This window comes from Labrus mixtus, chromosome 10 (assembly GCF_963584025.1).
Source record: "Labrus mixtus chromosome 10, fLabMix1.1, whole genome shotgun sequence".
NCBI lineage: Eukaryota > Metazoa > Chordata > Actinopteri > Labriformes > Labridae > Labrus > Labrus mixtus.
The window spans coordinates 4,775,641-4,784,793 of NC_083621.1; positions in this window are offsets into that span (position 1 = coordinate 4,775,641).

The following is a 9,153-nucleotide window of genomic DNA, read 5'->3' on the forward strand; positions in this document are numbered from 1 at the left end:
GGTTTCATTGCAAATGGAAGTCATCACCTGGTTTAAACTTATGGTGTTGAAGCGATAGAAGATGTCAAGTGAACATGTAAGGTGCATAACGGCCTCATAGAGCTCGGGGGCTGAAGTCATTACAGATATCAGCTTTTTGAAGTTTGTGGACTTACAAATTGCCTCGTTGAAACCACCTCGGTTTGAGTGAGGCATGTCTGTCAGAAAACATGATAAAGGTGCTGCCTGAGGCTGCTGCTAATTTTGGACAGAGAAATGTGCGTTCAGTGGAATAAACTTGTGTTGAAGTGGAGAATGAAATTGACTGTTGAAATAAATGTTGTACCTGTGGGGGATTACAACCTCCCATTTAGAGACAATATTGACATCCTATGGTTAAATAAAAGATGTTTCGAGCATATTTGTCATGTTCATTTGGAGAAGAGGAGCAACAGGAGTGGTATATGATTAAATCATTCATTTGAAGAATTTACAAACTGACAAGCCAACATTACTTACAGAGAACTGAAATTTTTAATACAGAGAAAATTTGATGGTGTCCATCCATCGTCCATGTTTGTGGTAGCAGACACAGCAAGGTAGCACATTAACCCTGTCAGGCTTTGCAACCATGTTCGATTGTGATAAAACTAACAAAACCACACTGTTAATAAAAGGCTTAGGTCCTGGCATACTGGAAGTGTTTTTGCGTAATTAAAGGCTTTATATACAATTTTTCATACTTAAATGTAATATAAATCAAGTATATCCTCTGAAAATAACTCTGTGAGTCATGACTGTCTACAATGGGTGTAACACCCGAGTCCCACTGCCTGTGATGTTTTCAGAGTTTTCAGAGTCCTATCTTCAGTTTGTTTACATCGCCAGGACGGCTGGCTGACTCCTCCCCTCGTGTATAAAAGTTGTTTAATTGAGGGACTAGAGAAAAGAAGAATAACATACTGTACTCACTGCTTAACTGTGTTTCTAGATCACGCTCATTTCAGGTAAATTTACATGCAGTGTGAAGATACGAGCACAATAAAGATCGCTAGCATTAGCATGCTAACACAACAATGCAGCGCGAGTTGTTTTGGTTTCATGCTGGTGCTCGAGGGCGACATCTGCTGGATCAAAAAATCGCATATAAAGCCTTTAAGCAATGCAATAACTACAACAATTGGAACACATCATTAGGAAAGGAGTGTCAACTAAGAAAGCTCATCATGTCCAAATCTTTCAGCGTCTCTCAGAGATTCTTATCCACCTCTGCTGCCATGCCACTTTAAAACGTTGACATTGCCTCAGTGACATCTGTCAGAGGGACAGGCAAAACATCTTCTACCTTTTTTATCAAAGGACACAGAAGATTTCTGGCCAAGCTTTCCAGGGAAGGATAAGAAATGCAAAAAAAGACGAATCAACACTAAGGCCTAGTTCAAACGTATAAACAATGCCGGGAAGTGATGCTAAACCAAAAACAACCCAATCATAAGCCTTCGGCATCTTTTGGAAGTTTTCTCGACTGCCATGCCATGTAACAGCATTAGGATTGCCTCAGTGAGACGACAGAGAGCTAAACAATGCATAGCCTGAGACGCCGTGGGCTAAACAATGTGATACCCTCAAAAACTGGAGCACATACCCCCTTGATAAGTTTCAGAGTCACCATCTCAGTCGAGTAGTCTAAAGATCCTGTGCTCACTTTAACAAAATGCTGTAGAGGCATGTCACTTAGAAGGTTTTTGAATGCCTCATTGACCCATCCATCCATTTTCTTCCGCTTATCCGAGGTCGGGTCGCGGTGGCAGCAGGCGCAGTAAGTCAACCCCAGACTTCACTCTCCCTAGCAACATTTTCCAGCTCCTCCTGGGGGATTCCGAGGCGTTCCCAGGCTAGACGGGATATATAATCCCTCCAGCGCATTCTGGGTCTGCCCCGGGGTCTCCCCTCCAGTTGGTCGTGCCTGGAAAACCTCTAAAGGGAGGCGTCCAGGAGGCATCCTTAACAGATGCCCAAACCACCTCAACTGGCTCCTTTCGATGCGGAGGAGCAGCGGCTCTACTCCGAGCTCCCCCCGAATGTCCGAGCTCCTCACCCTCTCTCTAAGACTGAGCCCAGCCACTCTCCGGAGGAAACTAATTTCGGCCGCTTGTATCCGCGATCTTATTCTTTCGGTCACTACCCATAGGTCATGACCATAGGGTTCGACATTGACCCCTGTTGGCAAAATAGGCCATGTCTAGGCTGGCCTAGAGAGGCTTTCTCTGATGGTAAATCTCAGAGCATGTAAGCAGTCCAGGCACGCACCTCTGCTCTACGGAGAACTCCTATGGACCTGTGTCCATGCTCAGGTTCTCAGGTGTTAAACCGTCTCCCAACTTCTGCTTGCTCACCATAAGAAAAGTGGCATAACACATGCTCTCCAAGGTCAGCATACACCCACTACCAGATTTTCAAAACCACCCAACATCCATATTGGACCCGTCAGTCTGGGGGATTGCAGCCCAGCAGCCCCTTGATGTTCGTTTGGGGGCAATGCAGCCGGGGAATTTACCAACTATCATTCTTAAGGAGCTTTTTTTAACGTCCCTTTTCATGCAAACTCGTCTGAGTCCATGGAGCTGGAAAATGAAAATGGCGGAGCGGTTAAAATCAAGACATCTTCTGGAGGTTTGGATATATGCACACCACTTGTTCAACCTACTGGTTTGTTCAGAAGTTTAAAGTTGGAGGTTTAAGTGTTTGGACATTGGAGCAGTTATGCATCATCAAATGATTATGATGGTTACTATAGTGAGTTTAATATTGAGTGTTATAAATCTCTCTTAACATTTTTGGAATACCACCTTTTGAAGAAAAATGCTGAGCTGCACGATAACATTATTACTCTCAAGTCATACCCTGTTTACATCGTTACTGAACAGGTAACTGGAATTCAAACTTTCACATCCAGATAGTTGACGTCTTTGTGACTTCATTTTTTCATGTTTTTTTTTCCAATTTTCTGCAAGTTAAAACATTTACAAAAACAAATCTCAAATATGAGACCACAGAGTAACATTGAGTTCCCTTGAGCAATCTCTAAGCCCTCAAACTCCCCCAGATGTGATCCTCTAACGCTCAGAAGCCTCTCCTCTATGTTAAGGGAAACAAGCTCTGAGTTTGTGGGCAGAGGAATGCAGCTCACATCTTTGCCATAGCAGCCGTAGAGGTAATGCGCTCGCGTGTTGGCGCTTGTCGAGGTGAGCGCACCCTCCCTCTTCTGTATTAATAACCGCATGTCCTATTGCTGTACCAACTGGGCTGCGTTTTACTGGGCCCACGGGTTTGCTTACGGGAAGATGGATGATGAACTCCCCCACCTCTTCCTCTCATTTAAACACAATTACTTCCCCCTGATGTCTGTTTTGCTGATGTGTTCCCAATCCACGACTAGAAGAACCCCCTGCACATCCCAAAATCTGTCATCCCTCAAATATTCCCAACGCCAAGAGAGGACTGGAAGGAAAAAATTTGCAAAAAAAATAAAATTGGTTGCAAAGAGTAAGAGTTGTTAAAAATAGCTCTGCTTTGTATTCACACTACTCGTGATAATGCCACAGAGTTCACAAATCCTGACAGGAAAAAAAAAAAATTCCCTGCTTTTTTTTTTTTTTCTGTGGAGAAAAAATGTTTACATAAGCGCATCACCCATGACAATTGACTTAACATAGAGGGAATTGTTATTAAGATACAGTCAACTGTCAAAATCTTGCCGTGAAAGAGAAAATCACTGGTGATGACAATGATGGCTTCCTTTCTGTCTAATATAAACATACCAGCATGATCACTTTATTCCCCCCGGGGCAAAGTCATTGTTCCATTCTGAAAGCTCTCTGTGAATGCTTGAAATGTTCCCTTGATATTTTTTCCCCTCTTGCTCGTTTATTTGCTTGTATCCAGGTGATGTGCCAACCTGTCACATCAAGCACAGACGGCCTTATTTCCTCAGAGCAAAGGTCAAAACAATTGTCATGGGAGGGATGGGTGTGTGTGTGTGTGTAATGTGGGGGGAATGTGTCTGAATATGTGTGTGTGGAGGAGTGGGGGGGGGGGGGGGGGTTACGGACCAACTCAGAAGTTTTTTTTTTCAGTTCGACGTGTGAAGAACAAACTGCACAAGGAAGCCGACATTGTTAAGAACATGCTCACTCAAACACGCCTCTGACAGAGCTCTGGTTGACGTCTTGTAAGAGATGTTCTGTTGGGTCCAAATCACAAACTGTGGCTGCAAAGAGTCCTCAGTTCCGCATATATGAAATGAAACTCGGCTCATTTGCTTCAGGACAAAAAAAAAAAAAAAGGTTATCACAACCGAGGAAAAAAAAAAACTGCACTCTGCCCATCTGTCAGGTAAAGGGTAATTAAGTTCAAATATCCCAAATCAAAGTTCTCCCTCACTGCCACTTGAGGCCGCCAAAGTGCAAACCTGAGCGAGGAGCTTTTAAAAAAAGAACTCTTCTTCTTCCAACACATCTGCATGTCCCATTCTGGAGGAGAACTTCTGAGTTTCTTCCAAAACCTCTCTCTCTCTTTCTTAATAACAACACTTATCACCAGCCACAGAACTGACCGCATGTCTAAACCACAGAATTATTATATAGTATTAACACGTGTTAACAACACCTGTTGTCGTGAAGTGGGCTTTTTTTTTTTTAAAACTAGACGCACAGATGTGTTTAAAATCACACATCCCTTTGGGTCGTGAGAAAGAAAAAAGGGCGGAAATGTACATGCCTGCAGAGACATGACCTTACATTTCTTTCCACCAGAGATGAGAGCTAAAAATATTGTCCTCGATTAAATGTCCTGCAGGTAAACCCCACACAGACAAATTTACTTATAATATATATTTAATTAAGCTTATGCTAAACTTTTTATGGAGCAGAGCGAGTTCACACTCAAATAGAAACAGAACAGCACTCAGAAAAGTGGCATTACCCTCAAAAAACCCCAATAATTCAACGAGGTTTAGTTGCCATGCACAGCTGCTTTTAGCTCTCAAAAGTGGAGCTGTGAAAACACATGGCATAGGCGTTGTCAGCGGAGTGATATAGTCAGTCTGACAGTAGTGTTTGCGTTCCCTGAAGGCAGTTTAAAGAACAGTGGAGGATGAAGTTGCATAATCAGCGCCTCGGATTCATGAAAAAAGAGCGCCCTGGTGTTTGAGAAAGATATACTGACACTTGAAGACGTCTGGAGAGAAGCATGTGGAGTAACACTCTTGGCAGCAACACAGGCGATTGTATCTAATGGAAATTTGTAGCTTTAATTGATACTAGTTGCTACAAGTCGCACGAACAAAGGAGGTCAAAGTGAAGACAAACCGCGTCCAAATCGAATTTTGGTGTTTTTGTTTTTTCTTAAATTACTTAGAACCAGAAGGGGCTTTTGACCAAGCTACAAACTTAATAAAATCGATTTCAATTAAATCCTAAAATGAGCTCATAGGTTTTATTTTAGTTTTTCAGAACACTTTAGAGCTGTTTTGCAATCCTTTATGAGTGGCTCTTCATAACTCTAAAAAACAACTACTGATCAGCAAACATGCATAAATATATTCTACAAAAAGTTTGTCATTGAGGTGTTTTAAAAGCAAAGAAGTGCATTCAACATTTTCTGTAGGTTCCCGGGGATTGTTGGTGGGGACTGCCTGCTGTTCTTCAAGGAGCTTTTTGCTTCCAACAGATTGAATGTAGGAGAACTTCAACCTTTAAGTTGTCATCCACAGTTCTTCCTCTCCCCTGAGAAGAGTTGAGTGACATGATGTCTGTTTTCAACATGCAAAGATCATAACCGTTCTATCTTTTTAACAAATCACCTCAGATGTTTTAGCTTGCGTTTTAAACACCTTGAAAATTAGAAATGATTCACTGTTAATCAAAGAATTACTAAACGACCACTCCAACCTGTGTGCACACATACACACACATACACACACACACACACACACACACACAGAGAAACACACACAGAAACACACACTGGCTGCAGGCTTTTAATAAGGCAGATGGCCAAACATGCTGATTTTATTCAGCACAAACTGCCCGTTGCCTGTTGTAAACTCACACTTAAATGTTCATGGGGGCACAAACTTAACACCAGAGATACACTGAGAGCACACACACACACACACACATATAAACACACACACACACACACACACACACACACACACACACACACATATAAACACACACACACACACACACACATATAAACACACACACACACACACACACAGGTTGGAGAGATGGTCCAGATGGAGAACAGACTGTGATGACTGTCCTGTCCTGTATCGTGTGACTGCTGGATTAGAGAAAAGGGCAATATTTCCCTAATGGCCCTAATGTTGTGTTAGTGATACCTGCACACTCACCTGTGCACCCCCCTCCCCCCCCCCCCCCCTCCTTGTTCCTCTTTGATCAAACTGTTAGAGTGAGCGACTGGCACTAACAGAACAAGTTTGACCATTTCTGAGTCTGTTCACCCAAATCAGAAAAGATATATATTTAGTCTTACTCACCTGTAGCGGTATCAAAGCATGCTGATCCTCCACTTTTTAGATTCTACCTCCAGTCCAAATAAAATAAATTCTTTGTGCAGAAGAAATAGTCCCAATGAGAACTATAAAAAAAACTATGATCAGTGAGTTATCCAGATAAATTGACTCAGACAAACTTTATTTTCAGAAACTATGGCATGATCCTGCTTTAATCCTCATGTTTTTAGATATATTTTTGACCTTTTATTGGACAGGACAGGACAAAGACAGAGTGGAGAAGTGACAAGCGCAGAAAGGAGACATCCGGCCGGACACGAAACCCCCGGCCCGCTTTGAGACCGAACCGCCCGGCCATCAGCCTCGCTCCTAACTATAGATAACAAATATCGTTCATTGAATTTGGTGTGAATGTGACCTCTTGGATCCAGCCTCAAGCGGACACTCGAACTCAAATTTAAAACATGTGTAGACACACTAAAGATTAACTGAGTTGAGGATATATTAATGCATCGTGTACTTTAATGTCTTATGTACGTCTTAAGTCATATCTCTTTCTTTTTTTGATCTCTTAATTTGATATATTATGTCTTTTGTCATATCTTTTTTGCTGCGCTGCTCGTTGTATGAATGTATGTGTTTGTGTATTTTAATTGTGTCTCATTCATTTTTTATTTTTTTTTGGATCCTGATGATGAGAAACACTCTCTCATTTTGCTTGCACTACTGTTGTATGTCAGCTAAATGACAATAAAGCTTTGAAATTGGTGCTTCATAAATAAACTTACATTATGTTTCCTGTAGTTTTATTTTGTTAAAGCACACACTGCCCACGGACACATGGTCTTTAATACAACCAGGTTTTCTTCATATGGTTTTCTTGCCTTTTTTCAATATGATGTTAATGTTGTGTATGTTAACAATCAAATGCAACAATAAGTTCAATTCAAAGACTTTTTTTCTAAATCTGAAACAGAATTGTTTGAAGTCTTCTTTCTCAGACGTCTTCTCCTCCTCTTGCTAGTCCTTCTCTTTACACACTGCTTCAAAAAAAAGAAACCAATGTGCTTCTTCTCTGCATTGTCTGTGCTTATTTCTCTGTGTACCACCTCTAGATGCTCCTTGGGGTATCTTGGGGTATCTTGGGGTATTTCACTTCCTGTTTATTCCTGATTATTGTGATTCAAAGAACTAATTTCTGACACTAATGTTACATTGGTACATAACTGAGTTTCAACAGGACGCGATTTTACAAGTGAATTGCAACAAGCCTCAAGAATTTAAGGAATATTTGGCTCTTGGGAGAAGTTAGCTTTTTCCATTTGAAACTCCCTTTTTTGGGGGGGTCAAATCAAAGTCAGCATTAACGTAGGCTAACATTTAAGCCCAAACTAAATCCTTCTGAGTAAATTTGGTGCCTTAGTCTTAACAAACTGTTTGTGAAATGAAACAAATTGTCTCAGATTTGTCAGCCATGTGCAAAGGAATGGTTATTTTTGGGAAAGAATTGTGGTTTGGGTTGGAGGGTGTGATGGAAACTCTGTATACCCCACTGATGCTCCTCATGTCATTTTTTTGGCACCTTAGGATTTTGCTTCGTGTGTGTGTGTGTGTGTGTGTGTGTCAGTGAATACCTCCAGGCTGGTTCAGTCAAACCCCGTACTGGAATTCAAGCGAAACCACAAAGGGGGGGATTTCCACGCGCCTCTCAGTCGTTCCTGTTTGGAACATAAAATCGTGCGTCATCCCGTAGCTGCATCCGCTAGTGCGCCTCACTTCCTCGAGGCTACGGGACAAAAAAAAGTGTTCAGCTGGCAGTGAAGTAATGCCTGACTCACACTTCAGGTAAAAAACTTCATAAATTTTATATCATTATGAAGTCCGGCTTTGAAGTTAAGGCTTTGGATGTCAGCGCCACCTAGTGGTGACAACACAGACTGACGGTTATTAATAAAGAGAAGGGTTGAAGTTTTTCAAATCTGACTCACAAATGATAACACTGCTGAATTCTGAGTTCTTAAGACAGTCACAGATCAGTTTCAAGAGTAGGGCTGGGAGATATGGACCAAAACTCATATCTTGATATTGATTAGCTGAATGGCGATACTCGATATATATCCAACATAAACTATATCGATATTAATGATATTGTCTTACCCTACATCTTGTTTGAAAATATATCGATATATCTTAAAAAACTCGATATATTTCCCAGCCCTATTCAAGATGTCTTTGTTATTCTCCCAGAGTATAACAAAAAAGGGAATTTGGTCCCAACACTACTTGATTCGTCCCACTCAGAAGTCGATCTTCAGCAGCACCTTGAGAGCATTTTCCCCCCCCACAGATTAAGGAGAGAAGATTTCGTCCCCTTTGATTTCAGCTGTCGCTTCAAATAAAAATCTCTGCCAATTATTTTATTAATATGTTTTTTAAAGCCTTTCTATGTGATTTTTCACACTTAAATACAATAGAAATCAAGTATATCCTCTGAAAATAACTCTGTGAGTCATGACTGTCTACAATGGGTGTAACACCCGAGTCCCACTGTCTGTGATGTTTTCAGAGTCCTATCTTCACTTTGTTTACATCGCCAGGACGGCCGGCTGACTCCTCCCCTCGTGTATAAA